Source organism: Odocoileus virginianus, chromosome 7 (genome assembly GCF_023699985.2).
Source record: "Odocoileus virginianus isolate 20LAN1187 ecotype Illinois chromosome 7, Ovbor_1.2, whole genome shotgun sequence".
Classification (NCBI taxonomy): Eukaryota; Metazoa; Chordata; class Mammalia; order Artiodactyla; family Cervidae; genus Odocoileus; species Odocoileus virginianus.
In genome coordinates this window covers 33,924,999-33,942,187 of record NC_069680.1, presented here as the reverse complement: position 1 = coordinate 33,942,187, position 17,189 = coordinate 33,924,999, and the positions used below count along the sequence as shown (strand labels likewise).

Genomic DNA, 17,189 nt, shown 5'->3' with positions numbered 1-17,189 from the left:
TACTTCCAACCACAGAACTCTCGCCACATGAGTGAGAGAGGGCAAGACACCCAGGACACCCAAGACACACCCAGGCCCTGTGTTGGAGCACAGGGCCACGGGCCACAGGGGACCCTGTCTGAGGCTGTTCCAGTTGCCACAGTGAGAAATGATTACTGCCTGAGCTGAAGCAGGAGCAGCTGACTGTGCTGAGAAGGGGTTGGATCAAAGGCTATTAAGAAGGCCAGGAAAGTTACTTCCCTGATGATACAGTGGTTAAGGCCACTTCCAATAAAGGGATTGTGGGTTCTATCCCTGGTTGGGAAAGTAACATCCCACGTGCTGTGTGGCTTGACCAAGGAAAAAGATAACCAAACAGTTTTTTACAAATCCAATTAAAAAATGAAAAAAAATAAAGAATAAGGCAGCCAGGAAAGAACTGGGTGTGGAAGATGAGCCCACCACCAGGCTCCTGGTCAGGGTGTTAGACAAAAGTTGAGCAAAGAAAGCAAGTGTGAAATGTGAAAACTTCACCTACTACTTGCTCTGGCCTCCAAGTCCATGTGGATCCACGGTTTCTCTCCCTAGATTTGCAGGTTTAAGGCCAAAGCGAGGAAAGTCTTGTAAAATGCAGGTTTGCTCTGATGCCAGGGTCCAGGAGCCAGAAAGGCTCAATGATGGTCCAGGGATGTTTTCTTCCTTGCTGTCTGCCTGAAGCTGGAAGACTTCTCTGGGTCTGGGTGACTGCACAGTTCCCAGGCCCATGAGCGGCACAGGAAATCTGGGAAGACACAGAACATGTGATAAAGCAGACAACACCTATTTCTTCAGCCACTGGAAAACAGCCACTGACCAGACCAAGGGGAAGCTGCTGATGCTGGAGGTGCCTAACAGGTGGGATTGGACAAGGCCACCCTAGTAGTGACTGTGTATATGTGTCCCCTCTTCAGAGCTACAGTGAAGACCAAAGAAAATGGAAGCATTTGATTCAGGGTGAGCCTGGGTGTCCCCCACAAAGACAACTGGGAAGCAGTCTTTGGGTGACCAGTGCTAAGTCACTTCAGTCATGTCCAACCCTATGAACCACAGCCTGCCAAGCTCCTCTGTCCATGGAATTCTCCAGGCAAGAATACTGGAGTAAGTTGCCATGTCCTCCTCCAGGGTATCTTCCTCACCCAGGAATCGACTGAACCCACATTGCTTACATCTCCTGCATTGGCAGGTGGGTTCTTTACCACTAGTACCACCTGGGTAACCAGGGACCAGCCTAAAAATGAGCTGCCAGTGGATTCTGTAATACTGAGACCAAGAAGATCCCAAAATCACATCATCATCTGAACAATGGGGCTAAGTGAGACTCTGAACAAGGAGGAGGGCAACATTTACAACACTGGGTTGCTGTACAGTCAGATCACACGGCAGATGCCCACTTGCTTGACCTTTGACACTGGAGAGCTCGCTTCACCTTTCCCAGGCTCAGCCTTCTCTCCTTAGGGCTATGGATGCACGAAGTATTGACAGAGCACTGACGCATGGTAAAGGCTCAGTGGACCGGAGCTTATATTTTCCATCTCTCTCTCTCTCCCCTTCCTTTCTCTCCAGAAGTGAGGCATTGCCCTGCAACCTAAAGTCCAAGGAGATGGCGTTCTCCTCCTGCCAGGGACCAGCTGGACTTATGCAGGTGCTGCACCTCTCCAGGACCGAGCCCCTCATCTCCTAACTTGTGGTGAAAAGAGAGGATGTGTGGGGCCACTTCTTATAAAACCACATGGAACTGAAAGTTCTCTACCGCTTGGCTCTCTACAGTCTGTGCTCACGTAGCTGGGTGGTCTCAAGGTCTCAGGAGTTCCCCAGAGGTTTTCATGGACAGATAATGGCAAGGACTGTCTTCACAGGTTAGTGTTAGTACCCAGATATCCTCGTGATAAAGTCAGCTTCAGAGTCTAAACTGCAGTGTACTCCAGGTTCGACCACACAGTATGAAAGAAAAAGTCTTAGACACTCTGGGAAAACATCACTTCTGATAAAGCTAGCAAATAGTCCCAACAACATTAATGGATATTTTTATTATGTACAACTAATAATGAGAGACAAAAAATTGTATCCCTCTTTTCCTGTTCTTAGTATTTTAAAATGCACAAAACATAATAAAATTCATTAAATGTCCCTAATAATGACTCTACTGCCATTAGTCTTGTTCACTGATGAAATTTCTATTTCCATTAAAGTACTCTTAGAAGACTTCTCCATGTCATCTCCCTCAACTCACAGTTGATAATTTATGCTGTCTGCTTCCCCTTCTGAACTCTGTGACACGTTCTGGAATTCAGTCTTGGTTAGAGTCTGTCCTGAGAAGCCTGATAAATAGTGTCTGGAAAATCCCCAGGGATGTCACGATTCTGCTGTTTTAACACAAGCATCAGCACGTTCACATGGCTCAGAGGAGGGCAGTCTTGTCACTCTTTGGTTCTAATACCAACAAGTCCCACTGCACTCTAGTACAATATGCCCACCAAAAATGGAGGGGCAGCAGCAGCAGGTAGCCAAGAGTCAGCCTGTACGGGGTTTTTACTGATGTCATGTACATCCTTCCAACACCAGGTCTCTGATTGGTTGATACCAACTGAGAGTCCAACAATTCAACTCAATTCTGACACTAACAACCCAGACCTGATGCTGATCCCACATGTCAAGGGATGTCAAGGGACATCCCACAAGACTGTCCCCATGTTAGATGCCAGCTGCAAATGAAGTCCCCAGACCCACCCTTCTACCTGGCCAACTACGGATCAGGGTCCCCCTGACACCCTCGGGTTTATAATTTGCTAGAAGGAGTCTCCAAACTCAGGAAAGTAACTCTACTTACAAGTACAACTTTATTTAAAAAGATACAAATGAATAACTGACCAGAAGAGAGGCATAGGCAAGGTGTGGGGTGGAGGCTGTACTGAGCTCCCACACCTTTTCTGGGTGTGCCACCTTCCCCGCACCCAGATGTGTTCACCAACCCAGAAGATCTTTTAACCTCATTTCTTCAGAGTTTTTAATCCAACTTGTTTTTTTTTCATGTGGGTATGATTGATTAAATTGTGGTCATCACTGATTGAAGTCAACCCCCAGATCCTCTCCCCTACTCAAAGGTCAGAAGGTGAGGTTAGGAATTTACTCCTATAATCACGTGGTTGTTTCCTCTGGCAACCAGTCACCATCTTGAAGCTCTCTGGAGCCAACCAAGAATCAATTAATTAGCATAAACTCAGGGGTGGCCAAAAGGGCCACCTTGTTATGAATAATAAGATACTTCTACCACTGCCTACAATGCGGGAGACCTGGGTTCAATCCCTGGGTTGGGAAGATCCCCTGAAGAAGGAAATGGCAACCCACTCCAGTACTCTTGCCTGGAAAATCCCATGGACAGAGGAGCCTGGTAGGCTACAGTCCACGGGGTCGCAAAGAGTTGGACACGACTGAGCAACTTCACTTTCACCACTAAGGGGCTTCCCTGGTAGTTTAGACAGTAAAGAATCTGCTTGCAATGCAGGAGACCTGGGTTCGATCCTTGGGTTGGGAAGATCCCCTGGAGGAGGACATGGCAACCTACTCCAGTATTCTTGCCTGGAGAATCCCCATGGACAGAGAAGCCTGGCGGGCTATAGTCCATGAGGTTGCAAAGAGTTGGACACAACAGAGCGACTAAGCACTCCTATCACTAAGGAAATTTCTAAGGTTTTAGGAGCTCTGTGCCAGGAGCCAGGGACAAAGATCAAGTCTATTTTTGATTGTAAACACAGTCAGAGCCAGGCTTGAAAACCTACACTGTCAAGTATCACCTGAGCAAAGTACTGTCTATGACCACCTGGTTCCTGGTCTATAAACACTCCCAAAAAGAAGAGAAGTGTTAGTCACTCAGATGTGAATAGCTCAGATCCCATGGACTATAGCCTGCCAAGGCTCCTCTGTCCATGGAATTCCCCAGGCAAGAATACTGGAGTGGTCAGCCATTCCCTTCTCTACGATATCTTCCCGATCCAGGGACCAAACCACGGTCTACTGCTTCGCAGGCAGATTCTTTACCATCTGAGCCACCGACGAAGCCCAAACACCCCCAAGACATCCTCAAACTTAAAGGTAGAGGAGGTTGTGAGCTTCAGGAAGAAAATGTGAAAATGCCAAACAAGTACAAGTTAAAACTCTCCACAATGACATTCTATTTCACACCCCATGCTGTGATGTGCAGTGCTGTGTTTAGTCACTCAGTCATGACCGACTGTTTTCGACCCCATGGACAGTAGCCCTCCAAACTCCTGTATCCATGGGGATTCTCCAGGCAAGAATACTGGAGTGGGTTGCCACGTCCTTCTCCAGGAGATCTTCCCAACCCAGGGATCTATCCCAAGTCTGCCACAGTGCAGGCAGATTCTTTACTATCTGAGCCACCAGGGAAGACCACTCCCCAAAGTGTGACTAAAATCAGACCCATCCAGATTTCTCCTACAAAGCTGTAAGTGTAGATTGCCACACCCACTAAAAAGAATTGTTTGTTAGTTTCTATAAAGTTAAAGATACATCTACCCCATGACTCAGCTATTCCACTTGGGTATTTACCACAAGAAATAAATACCTATATCTACAAAAGAGAACTGTATTTAAATGTTCATTGTAGCTTTCTTCCTAATAGAAAAAAAAATCTGGAAATTACAGGTAGTTGAATAAATGAGTGCTGGTATAATAAAAATGGATATAAAAATCCAAACAGATGAATCTTAAATTTTTAAGAAGCCAGACACAAAAAGATACATACCTTATGAATCCAGAATAATCAAAACTAATTTTTGCAGGCAAACTAATCTCTATGGACAATCTCTATAAACACAGTGGTTGGGTGGTTGAGTGGGGAGGTAAAGGGAGCTCTCTTGAAAATTGAAAATGTTCTACCCTTTGTTTTAGGTGATGGTTACACAAATACTTTTGACTATCAAAATTCTCCAAACTGAAAACTTAAAATCTTCCATTTTACTGTATATTGGTTGTGCCTCAATCTAAAGAAATCTTTTATAGCTCTGTCTACAAGGATCATGGGCCTAGGAACTGAATGGAGTTCTTTATCTGGGTGGGAAGAGGATGTGGTCTGTCATTAAGTCGTGTCTGACCCTCTGTGGCCTCAAGGACTAGAGCTCACCAGGCTGCTCTGTCCATGGCAATTTTCCAGACAAGAATACTAGAGTGGGGTGCCATTTCCTTCTCTAGGGGATCTTCCCAACCCAGGGATCAAACCCACATCTCTTGCATCTCCTGCACTGGCAGGTGGATTCTTTACCACCAGCACCACCTGGGAAGCCTAGGAAGAGGGGGCCTGGGTTGTAAGGTACAAAGTGGGGTCCATGTCTATTCCTACATCCCCAACCCTCGGTCTCAGAGTTGAATTCTTTGCCAGAGACTTGCTAAGGGTGTGTTCCCACGCAGACTCTGAATAGGGTGCCTCTGGTGCCTCCAGCACTTACTTCCCTCTGGATCCAAATCGGAGCACAGCTTTACCAAGTGTGCACAAGGCCCTCCTTGTGAGATATGAAGTGATTTCCATTCAGAGATTTTATTTTCCTGGGCTCCAAAATCACTGCAGATGGTGACTGCAGCCATAAAATTAAAAAACCCTTGCTCCTTGGAAGGAAAGCTATGACAAACGTAGACAGCATATTAAAAAGCAGAAACTTCACTTTGCCAATAAAGGTCAGTCTAATCAAAGCTATGACTTTTCTAGGATGTGAGTTGGACCATAAAGGAGGCTGAGCAGTGAAGAATTTCGGTGCTGGAGAAGACTCTTGTCCCTTGGACAGCAAGGAGATCAAACCAGTCAATCCTAAAGGAAATCAACCCTGAATATTCATTGTAAGGACTGATGCTGAAGCTGGAGCTCCAATGCTTGGTCACCTGATTCGAAGAGCTTACTCACTGGAAAAGACCCTGATGCTGGGAAAGATTGAAGGCAAAAGGAGAAGGGGGTGACAGAGGATGAGATGGTTGGATAGCATCACTGAGTCAATGAACATGAGCTTGCACAAACTCCGTGTCCATGTCCGTGTCCTCAAAGCGTCAGATATGACATGGCAACTGAACAACAATCCTGCTTGAGCTCCGAGTGGGTATGAAGGTCACCAGCCTATTCTGATTCTGTGAACAGCACAGCACTCCTGGATACAGACTTCAAAAGAAAATGAGTGGAGGAGGGACAGACCACTCGCTCTTTCTTCCGTTTCTTCTACTCATCAGTCTCCCATGCCTCTTCTAATGCCCTGCACTCCCAGGAAACAGTGTAACTGCTGTGCACATCAATCACCTTGCTGCGCTCAAGGATTCTTTTGTTTGGTTAGTTTTCATTTTTACTTTTAATATAGTTTCCAGTTATGTGCTGGAATCAATGCATGTAGTCTTGTGAGAGCTGGTTATTCAATTTTCAAGTATTTTAAGAGCTCGTCATTAAACAAAACCATCAAGTAAATAAATCATATAGTAAAATGTAATAAATATTCAAAACTCATCAGGGCCTAATTAATATATTACATTTTACTCTTACCTCTGCTCTTGAAATCATTTAGTGCACATATAATAGTGTGCTGTGTGTATCTCTTCCTAGCACTGCCATCAGTAACATCTTGTCGGTAGATTGAAATCATCCACTGTGGGAGTATTTACACTACAGAAATTGGCAAATACTACAAATAAGTGCCGTCCTACTGAAAAGCTGTTTTTAATCATTTACCTGCTAGCCACACTATTGCCCCAGAGCCCTGTGTACCTGTAAGAATTGTTGATCTTTACATTGCAGAGTGGTGTGTGGTTCCTTTTGTGTCTGAACGACCTTGCAGCTGTACATCCTGACATCTGGAGTGTCAGCAGGAGGCAGATGAGGCAGGGTGCTCAGCTGGCAGTCAACGGCACACACCAGAGGGTAATCGGGCAGCCCTGGGGTCTGCACAACCACGGGGGTGGTAAGAAGTGGGCAGATGAGGGCAATGCTGGGAAGTGGGAACGGCAGGGCTCATGCTGACCCAAGAAGGACTGAAGGAAAACTAGAGCACAGTCTGCTCTGAGGTTTTGTTGTCATAGAAGGAGATTAAATCGGGGACCAGGACTGAGAAAAGATGAGTCCCTTTGAGGAAGGAGATAGATGGACTCCAGGTTAGACGTTTACAACTGGCCTCCTGTTTGCATTTCCTGAGACAAGAGATAGGTGGGCTCCAGTCCAGGCATTTACAGTCAGCCTTCTGTTTGCCTCCAAAATGGAAGTAACAACAGAAACAGGGTAAATAGCCAGTCTTTGTCTCTTGTAAACATCTTAAGATAATAGTCGTGGCAAGAACAAAGAGGGGCAAAACCCTGTTTGCGTAAAGCTTTAAGTCTTCCCCACCCCCACCCCATCCCACCCCACCCCCCTCCAAACACACACACACACACACACACACACACACACACTTTTGGGACAAGGAAGACACATGTGCAGAAAGACTCCTTGGGGTCAAATCAGGGGATAAAGCCAGGCCCTAATGAGTCTTGCTCCTCCCAGAAGACTTCCCTTGGAGATCCATTTTGGCTGAGGGGTGGGTGCCACCTTAGGGGAGGATACTGAGACAAATAGCCAGGGGGTTACAAAGCAAGATGATTGGCCTGAGGAAAGACAAAGACTTGGAGAACTGACCCCTTATAAAGGATTTAAACTTCACAAACTCTTTCTGAGTTCACCTGAGGCCCTTTCACATGTACTTTCTTTTCAATAAACTTTTTGCTTTACCCTTCACCTTCTGCCTCCTCACCTGAATTCATTCTTGACTCAATAGGCAAGGACTAGGGACTCAGACCCTAACTGCTGCTGGCCTTGGCCCCTGTGGTCCAGGAGTTAGAACTCCCATTTCAGAAAACTAAGGTCTTGCTTCCAGCTACTGCTCGCTGCTTCTTGCTGTAAGCTGCCTGCTTACTACTGCGTGCATCCAAAATCACCTTTGAGCTGTTTTAAAACAGAACTAATGACAACTCACTCTAGTATTCTTGCCTGGAGAATTCCATGGACAGGGGAGCCTGGTGGACTGCAGTCTATGGAGTCGCAAAGAGTCGGACACGGCTAACAGACTACGTATCAGCAGCCAGAGAAATGGGCGGTACCCGTGACCATGCACACAGGGTGTCAGCCAAGCAGAGACTGGAGGAAAGGTGTTCGAATCCTTTGCTAACAGATCATTTCCCCTTGCTCAGCATGTTGTCACCTTGTTTTACGACCTGAGTGTCAGAGCTGGAAGAATGTTTGTGACCCTCAGACCCTCTCACCTCATTGAACAGATGAGATCATTAGGAGGTAAGCAGATCCCAAACCTGTCCCTCCCAGGCCGGCCCTACCACCCCTAACACACCCCAAAACCAGGGGTTGGATGGGGTCTGTGAGGCACAGCCTTTTCCTGTTCAGCAGGGGACAATTTGATTTGCCGTCAACTTTGATAGGACAGGCCCTTATGTTGGAGATAGGAGTGAAAGTGAAGGTAAAACCTCAGCCCCGGGGAGCTACAAGGATGAGAAGAAGCACAGAAGGGAGAAGAAAGCCAGTGCAGGGGCTGAAGGTGGAGCCAGCTTTCACCTCCTGCCCAGAGAACCCCAGGCCCTGGCTCTCAGCCACCCTGAGAGAGACAGGGAGAGCTTTCACGCTGGCCCAGAACTGGGAGGCAGAAGAGCTTGCAACCAGCAGGAGCAAAGCAAAAGAAGAGGGCTCCCCTGTCTAGGTCGCGAGGTGAACTGGGGTTGGGTCAGGAAAAGGGGAAGCAGGAGGCTAGGCTAGGAAGACTTCCAGCTCCGGAAGAGGGTGACTCCAAGAGGGAGGCCCTGCAGCTAGCAGGAGGGTGCTGTTACTCATGGGCAGCTCTCCAGAGGATGTTTATCCTGGTTTGGAGCATGAAAGATTTCACATTCAGGGGGTCCCTCCTCAACCACCCAGACAGAACACAGGGAGCAGAATCGGAACGATGAGAGGCACTTGTTCCGTGTCTGCTCCCTGCCATCTCAGACGACTATTACATGTATCTTCACTTGGCATCAGCATCCATGGGTACTAGGCACCACTGCAGACACAGGGAATACGGGGGTGAGTGACCCCACAAAGTCCTTGCCTTGAGAGAATGTGTATCCCAGTGGAGGCGAGACAGACAGTAAGCAGGCATACAAATGAGAATATGTATGTCTGTGTTAGGAAGAAACAAAAGGAGAATAACAGACCTGGCAGATTCCCTGCACTCTATTTACTCACCTCTAAAATGGGACTGATGTCTCCCCAGTAGGGCCATGCTGAAGCAGAGGTGGGATGTGCTGGGGTCCACGCCCCCCAAGAGGAGGCAGGGCAAGTGATGCAACTTCAACCCGTTGCTCTGGCTCTTTTTGCTGTGACCAATATATACAAAACTCACCGCTGTAAACATTTTTACATAGCATCAAGTACATTCACAGTGTTGTACAACCATCAGCACCATCCATCCCCAGAATGTTTTCATCATCCCACAGAAACTGAAACCATTAAACAACTCCACACTCCTTCTTGCAACCCAGCAACCTCTATTTAACTGTCTCTATGAATTTGTTTGTTGTAGGACCTCTTGAGAGTGGAATCAATCCTAGAATTTGCCCTTTCATGTCTAAGATTTCACTTAGCTTCACCTAGAAAAGGAATCGTTGCATGATACAGTAATTCTGTGTTTGGCTTTTTGAGGGAGCTCTCTTTTCCAAAGTGGCAGCACTATTTTCCATTCCCATCAGCAGTGCACAAGGGTTCAGATTTCTCTGCATACAGCCTATGCCTATTATTTTCCTTTTTATTTTTTTATTTTTTAGTAATAGCCATTCAAGTGGGTGTGAAGTGTTCTTTTGCTCTCTTTTACATTATCACAATAAATACTGTCAGAATGCTCCCCGCATTTATGTTCACAACATGCCTGCACTGCTCTGAGCATCATTCATTTATAGTACACATTTTTGTACAGGGCTGTCTGTATCCAGCAGTCTCTACACTTTGTACCTTATGGGTCATTTAAGGCATTGTCAAAGGTAATCCCAAATGTATAACTGTCTCTGTTTCCTTCCATAGAGAAAGAGGTAACAGAGGACTGGCAGCCTGTGTAGAGAGCTTGGTACGGTGTCACGGTCAGACCTAGGGTGTGTAAGAGCCAGTTCCAGCTCTCTCCTCCGCCCTGCCCCCACCCCTCGTGGGCACAGTAAACCCAGCGCCCAGGAGGAAGGCAAGGACAAGGGCAGCTCCCCCAGGCGTCACACTCATATTTATGGTGCTCTATTTCAAAACAACTGAAACCAGTGTGAGAGGATAAGGAACAGGCAAAATATAGAGCCTTGAAACAGACACTCTATGTCCCCCAGATCTGATCCTCTGTGATCCTCAAGCTCAAACAATAAATAACACGTGTCCTGGACCAGAACACACAAGTGTAATTTATATCTCAAAATCCAAGCGAGTTCCAAACAGCAGCCAAGCCTACAGATATAAATCCCAACTCATTCATACACTGACATTCCATGGTCTGAAAAAATACAATGAGCAAGAAGGTGCTTTCCTGGGTAAGAGCTACACACGGCCAGGTCTTGAACTCCCAGGGAGGAGCGCTTCCAGGGACTTTGTCAAGAACAAGGCAGTGACTGGGGGGGATATGTCCATGTCCTTGGCTACAGATCGTCTTCCCGTTCTGCAGGTTTTCACCTCGTTTCACAGTCTCAGGGTAACAAAGCTGGGGGATGTTGATGATCCTCAGACCCTCTCGCCTCATCACACAGATGAGATCATTGAGGCCCAGGTTTCTGTGAAGTAAGCAGCCCCAAGCCTGTCACTCACAGGCCAGCCTCTCAGCTTCAATACGTCCTCCAGTATCTACTAAGGGCAGCACCTGCCCTTCCTCAAATGGGCAGCTTTGAGATCATTGTTGACAAATCTGTTTTGTTTTTTTTCTGACATCTGAGACCCAGCTGATTCTTTTTTCAAGAGCAAAACACTGACATGCCAAGGGTTGGGCTTGAACGTGAGACCGCTTCCCTGGAAGCATGGAATACATCATCACGCCATGGCGGGCCCCAAAGGCGAAAAGCCAAATGCTGATCATAAAGCAACTGGAAACTGAAACTCCCGCTGCAAGACAGGAGAAACTGTCTCGGAATGGCAGAGCCAGCTCCCTAGAGGCGCGCACACACCCCCAAAAGCTCCTGGACCAGAGAGACGGAGCCAGCCCACTGGGGAGACCCACAGCTGTCCTGAGGAGCAGCTGCACCTCTGCTCCCCGAGTGACCTGTGTTTGGGGATCTCTCCCAGCTCTCATACTGGGGTGTCCCAGAGCCTTTCTTCTGCTACAGGTTTCCTTGGTTTGGACAAGAATAAGAGCCAGTTTAACAGAAGACAAAGAAATATTCACCGAGTACTGTCCCATGCCAGGGCTGGGCTGGGGGGCTTCATGTCTTGAAATTAAAAGGTGAGGGGCCTCCCTCCCCACAGATGGAGGTTGGAGCTGAATCTTGAGACCACACACAGCTGACAGAAACAGCTCTGTGCCCATTAGGCCCGGCCTCCAACCCTGGCTGATTTCTAATGCCAAAAAGTCCAGGCTGATCTCCTTGGGTTTAGGGCGCTGAGGCAGCCTGCTCATTTTGTTGTTGCTGTTGTTGTTCTTTTCCTTCCCAATTGATTTTAGTGTGCAGTCAGGATTGGGCTTTCCTGTTGGCTCAGATGGTAAAGAAACTGCCTGCAATGTGGGAGACCCACGTTTGATCCTTGAGTCAGGAAGATCCCCTAGAGAAGGAAATGGCTACCCACTCCAGTATTCTTGCCTGGAGAATTCTACAGTCTACGAGGTCACAAAGAGTCAGACATGCCTGAGCAGCTAACACTTCAGTGTTAAGATAGAGAGCCACTGTTAGACCATCAGTTCTCGACGTTACCTGCACATTAACGTTACCCAAGAAGCTTAAAACTAAAAAAGGTGCTGAGCCTGAGTCCCTCCCACCCCTGACCTCCCTATATTCTGCTTGAATTGACATGAGGTGACCTGGGCATCAGGATGTGTAAAAGCTCCTCTAGATGATTCCTCTGTGCAGTCAAGTATAAGATCCAATGTCTTAAGTGATACTTAGGGGAAAAGAGTCCGGGTTTCTCAAGAAGTTCAAGGATCCCATTGCCTGGGTGCTTAACGCTGTAGGGTTCTGCCCACCCTATTCCCCAGGATCAAAGTCTCTGGTTTCACCTGTTCCTCAGACACCCTTTCACACAGAGAACCCTGCAGGCAGCACTGCAGAGCTTCGCCAGCCTGTGTCATTCCCCGGAGCCCCATCCAAGGCTCTTCCCCTGCATCTCAGTTCCCACGTCCCTGAGTCGTGAGCCCAGCTGGCATCCCAGAAGACCCTGCCAGAGGCTTTTCAATTCCTTCTAGCCAATTTTCTGGGTTGTGTTACTTATTCAAGGCATCAGGAGCCTGACTTCTGAGGAAATGAAGCACTCAGTCCTCCAAGGAGTCCCCAGAGTGACTGGGAAGCACTGGCATCCCATGAGACCCTCACTGGCCATCATGCACAAGGCAGAGAGAGTCCAGCCCAGGGGCACAGCAAGGCTGGGAAGGATGGCTGAGCTGGAGCTCAGGTCTCAGCAGAGCCACCCGCAGGGCTTATTAAGCCAGCCTGGAAAGAGACTTGTGGATCTAGCGTGGTGAGGCATGTGGTGAATACCATCATCAAGAGGAGGAAGGGGTCTGGCCCCACCCGGCCTCCTTCCCAGCCAAGGACAGAGCCCCCTGGAGCCAGCAAGGAATTTCCTGTCCCTTGGCCAGCCGTGACTGATGTGGGCCCAGCAAGTCTCAGACACGCACATCACTGGTTGTGTATGATGTGGGGCTGGCACCATTCAGGACACTGTGTCCTCGCTCACCAAGGCCTCCACATCTGTGACTTACAGCGCTTCCTGGAAACCACTTCTTCTAAGGAGTCTCCCTGAATAAGACCAGCCCTTTCATTTCTCTCCCAGGGCACTCAGATCATGCAGCTTTTATAATTGTTAACTGTATACAACTTCATTCTCTTCTGTACCACCTAGCAGTGGGCCTTCTATATATAGGCTTTCTATATATTTTATTGGCAGGTACATAATTCCAGTATACTTTTGGGTTAAAGAATCAATTATTTAGCAACATGCATACTGTGGTGAAAAAATGTTTTTCTGTATACGCATAACTATATAACTTGAAGGATTTACTCTAGTATGTTAGACTAAACAATCTGGAAGGAGATACTTTCTTAATTGTTATCCTTATTTCTTTTTTCAAAATGCATTTTTATTTTTGTCCAAGTTTAAAAAAGTAACCAGGCTTAATTCAATTCAGTTCAGTTCAGTCGCTCAGTCATGTCTGATTCTTCGTGACCCCATGGACTGCAGCACACCAGGCTTCCCTGTCCATCACCAACTCCCGGAGCTTGCTCAAATTCACGTCCATCGAGATGGTGATGCCATCCAACCATCTCATCCTCTGTTGTCTCTCTGTCCTCCTGACTTCTATCTTTCCCAGTATCAGGATCTTTTCTAATGAGTCAGTTCTTCGCATCAGGTGGCCAAAGTACTAGAGTTTCAGCTTCAGTGTCAGTCCTTCCAATGAATATTCAGGAGTGATTTCCTTTAGGATGGACTGGTTGGATCTCCTTGCAGTCCAAGGAACTCTCAAGAGTCTTCTCCAACACACAGTTTGAAAGAATCAATTTTAAAAAAGATTTACTGAGCACGGCCCTGCCTATCAGAACAAGACCCAGTTTCCCCCCCAGTCAGTCTCTCCGCATCAGGAAGCTTCCGTAAGCCTCTTATCTCATCAGAGGACAGACAGAATGAAAACCACAATCACAGAAAACTAATCAAACTTATCACATGGACCACACCCTTGTCTAATACAATGAAACTATGAGCCATGCCGTGTAGGGCCACCCAAGATGGACAGGTCATAGTAGAAAGTTCTGACAAAATGTGGTCCACTGGAGAGGGGAATGACAAACCACTTCAATATTCTTGCCTTGATAATCCCACTAGCAGTATGAAAAGCAAAATATATGATACTGAAAGATGAACTCTCAAGGTTAATAGGTGCTCAATATGCTACTGGAGAAGAGTGGAGAGATAACTCCATAAAGAATTGAAGGACAGAGCCAAAGTGAAAACAGGGCCCAGTTGTGAATGTGACTGGTGACGGAAGTAAAGTTCAATGCTGTAGAGCCCCAAGCTTAATAAGGGCATGAAATAATCAGTCTTAGAGCTGCAAATAAAAGCAATAGTAACAAACAGTGATTTGTTTCTCTAATTCCTCTCCCCAATTCCACTGCCCCAAAACAAAGGCTGTCAACTCTTCTAGCAAATTCCTCTGATAGCCACTTTCAAATTTTTGGTAATATTCTTCTTGCAGCTTCTCATTAATCAGCTGTAGACATGAACTTTTGACATCCTCATCACTATCTCTCCTCCCATCTTCCTAAAACACAATCATTAGACACTTGTTTTCTTCATTTCTGAGAAATTCTCCTGTGCTGTTTCTTCAGTCCTCTTCCCCCTTTGGTCTGTATTTCTGGAACTTCTGTGGAGAAGTAGTTATCTGCTTAGCCTTAGCCTTTCTCCTCTCTCTTTTGTTCTATTGATTTTAGTTTCCAACTGTTCTATCATTTCATTCCATTTGCTTTATTTCATTTGATTCTGTTTTCTTTTCTTTTCAAAATTCTGTGCTCTGGCTATTTTTTCATTGTGTTCTGTCCTTGTTTCATGGATGTATCATCTTCCCACATATCTTTTAAGATGTAATCACAGGGCTTATTGGTTTTAGCTTCCTGCATTGTTGGCACCTTCCCTCTGAGTCTTCTGTTTCCATTTGCCTTGGGCCCTCTCTGTCACTTTGGAGCCTTCCTCAGATAACTCATGGCCCTGTGCTGTCCTTATATCTGGGACAAGGTCCTGCAACACTGACTGGAAGTTTTCTATGGAGATTTCAGGGACTTGTGGGTTCCACCAGAAGATCATTAGATTTTTGGTTCCCTGAAAGTTAGTGCCCAGGCCTTCCCTGAGGCTATTTGTACTCTCCAGAAAGAGCCCTCCAGCTGCCTGCCTGGGCGTATAGGTCTGCCTGCTGCTGTTCTGGAGTCAGAGAGGAGAAAAGGGCTGAAGAGCCCCACAGCTCAGCACAAGTCTGTCTTCTGTCCTCCGCTTTGCCTAGCCTTCCAGGGCCTGACACATTGCCACCATCCAGTTCATCTGGAGAATAGGCCTCTGGTTTCTGTTGGATGGAGAAATAGGAGAAGGGCAGGACAGAACAGAGGGATGGGGGTCCCCAGATGACAGGGGAAGGACCCAAGACAACTGCTCGATTTACAGAATTTCAGCTATCCACCCATCTTTGGGCCCACTCCTGAGCCCTGCTCTTTGGTTCTTGGTGTCTCTGGGTGCTGAGCCCCTCAGGGATTTGCAGGATAAAAGATACACTGTTGATAGGAAAAACCCACTGCAGGCAAGTAGCTCGAACCTTTCCATGTCCTGAAAAATCAGCCACCATGCCTCCATCCTTCACTTGAATCCCCCTCTCTGCTGTACTTGAAGTGAACACTTTTTTTTAAACATTTATTTATCTGGCTGAGCCTTGAAGGATCTTTTAGTTGTGGCTAATGGGATCTAGTTCCCTGACCAGGGATGGAATCTGGGTTCGCTGCACTGGGAGCGTCGAGTCTTAGCCACTTGACCACCAGGGAAACCCCAGAAGGAACACTTCTGAAATTCTCACACTGTGCTTTGATGGGAGCAGGGGCTGCAGAGATCAAAAACAATTCATTCATCAGGCAGTTTCTAGTCACATGGACTTTCAAGGATGAGTATAATGGTGAGGAGGAGAGACTGTTGCAAAAGGAAACATGTTACAGAGAGAACAGCACAAGGAAAGACAACACGAAAGTGTGTGTCTGGTGGGGCTGAGGCTGAGACCCCAGACTGTCTGGAGAAAGAGAAGAAGGGATGGGCCAAAGACTCAAGAGATGGCATGAGGCAGCTTACAGAAGGCCTGAGATACTGGCCTAAGGAGTTCAGACTTTATTCGTTAGGCAGTAAAAAATTTTGACGACATTAAGCAAAGTCATAGCTTGTAAGATATGCAGTCTCTACCAACAACTCAGGCGCAGGATGGAGGCTGGAAGTCCAGACAATGACAATTATCTGAGCAAGAGAGAGTGAGAGCTGAGCTCAAATAGGGCTAGGAGCAGCAGACAAGAGGATGCGGATGAAAAGCAATTGTGGTGTAAAACTGGAAGAACTGGAGATAGAGGGAGAGAGTCTCAAAACAGATGTGTCTAGCTTTGGTGACTAGCATAATAACAAGGCTAGTAGCCAGGATGTAAAAATAGGGACACAGGAAAATAATGGAGTGGAAATACTAAGTTCAACTTGGGATATAGCAAGTTTGACACATAGGTGACCAATATACAGGCCGAAGTTTAGCTAAGGAAAAGAGGCTTGGGCCAAAGGCCCTCCCTGGGATTAATCTCATACTGGTAACACACAAGCTATGAAATTAGAGAGAATGGAGAGTAGATGAGAGAGAAGTGGGTTCCAAAGAATGTATTAGTTAACTCTTGGTAAGTCAAAGATTATCCTAAAACTTAGCAACTTGAAACAACACACTTAGCTGGGTGAGTCTAGCTAGGAACCTCTTAAGATTTTAGTCAAGCTGTCAGCTGGGGCCACAGTCATCTGAAGGTTCAACTAGGGCAGGGGATTGCTTCTAGGCTCACTCATGTGGCTGCTGCTGAAGAGGTGTAGGTTACCCAACATGTGGCCTCTCAAGTCTATCTCCTCAAGATGCAACAACTGTCTTCCCTGAGATGGAGAAAGTGGCCAAGGTAGTGGCTCTTATAACCTAACCTCAGGCTGACATACTACCACTTCTGCCATATCCAGTCACACAGACCAACCTTCCCAATGCAGGAGGACACACTCCAAGGCGTGAAAACCAGGAGGGGAGATCACTGGAACCGTTTGGAAGCTACCAACCACAGATCACCACCAGGGAAACAGAAAAGAGGACTTAGCAAAGGACACACAAGAAAAAGAAAGAACACAAGCCCTAATGCATGAAGGATGATTGCCAAAGGCTAATGTCATAGGCAGCATTCCCAGAAGGAAGGAT

At 46.8% G+C, this 17,189-nt stretch overlaps 1 long non-coding RNA gene across 3 annotated transcripts in view; it reads right to left on the bottom strand.

Moving 5' to 3' along the window:
- Positions 1-11,837, bottom strand: part of LOC139036015 (uncharacterized) — a 168,462-nt gene extending 156,625 nt beyond the window's left edge. For 2 of the 3 annotated variants that reach the window (XR_011488695.1, XR_011488696.1), the window contains exons 1-2: positions 9,263-11,836; positions 518-760 (exon numbers count right to left, since the gene is read on the bottom strand). This is a non-coding gene — a long non-coding RNA (uncharacterized lncRNA). Of the gene's footprint in view, positions 1-517; positions 761-9,262 lie in introns of all 3 variants that reach the window. The other variant, XR_011488694.1, reaches the window with a different exon arrangement.
- Positions 11,838-17,189: the final 5,352 nt, after the last annotated feature.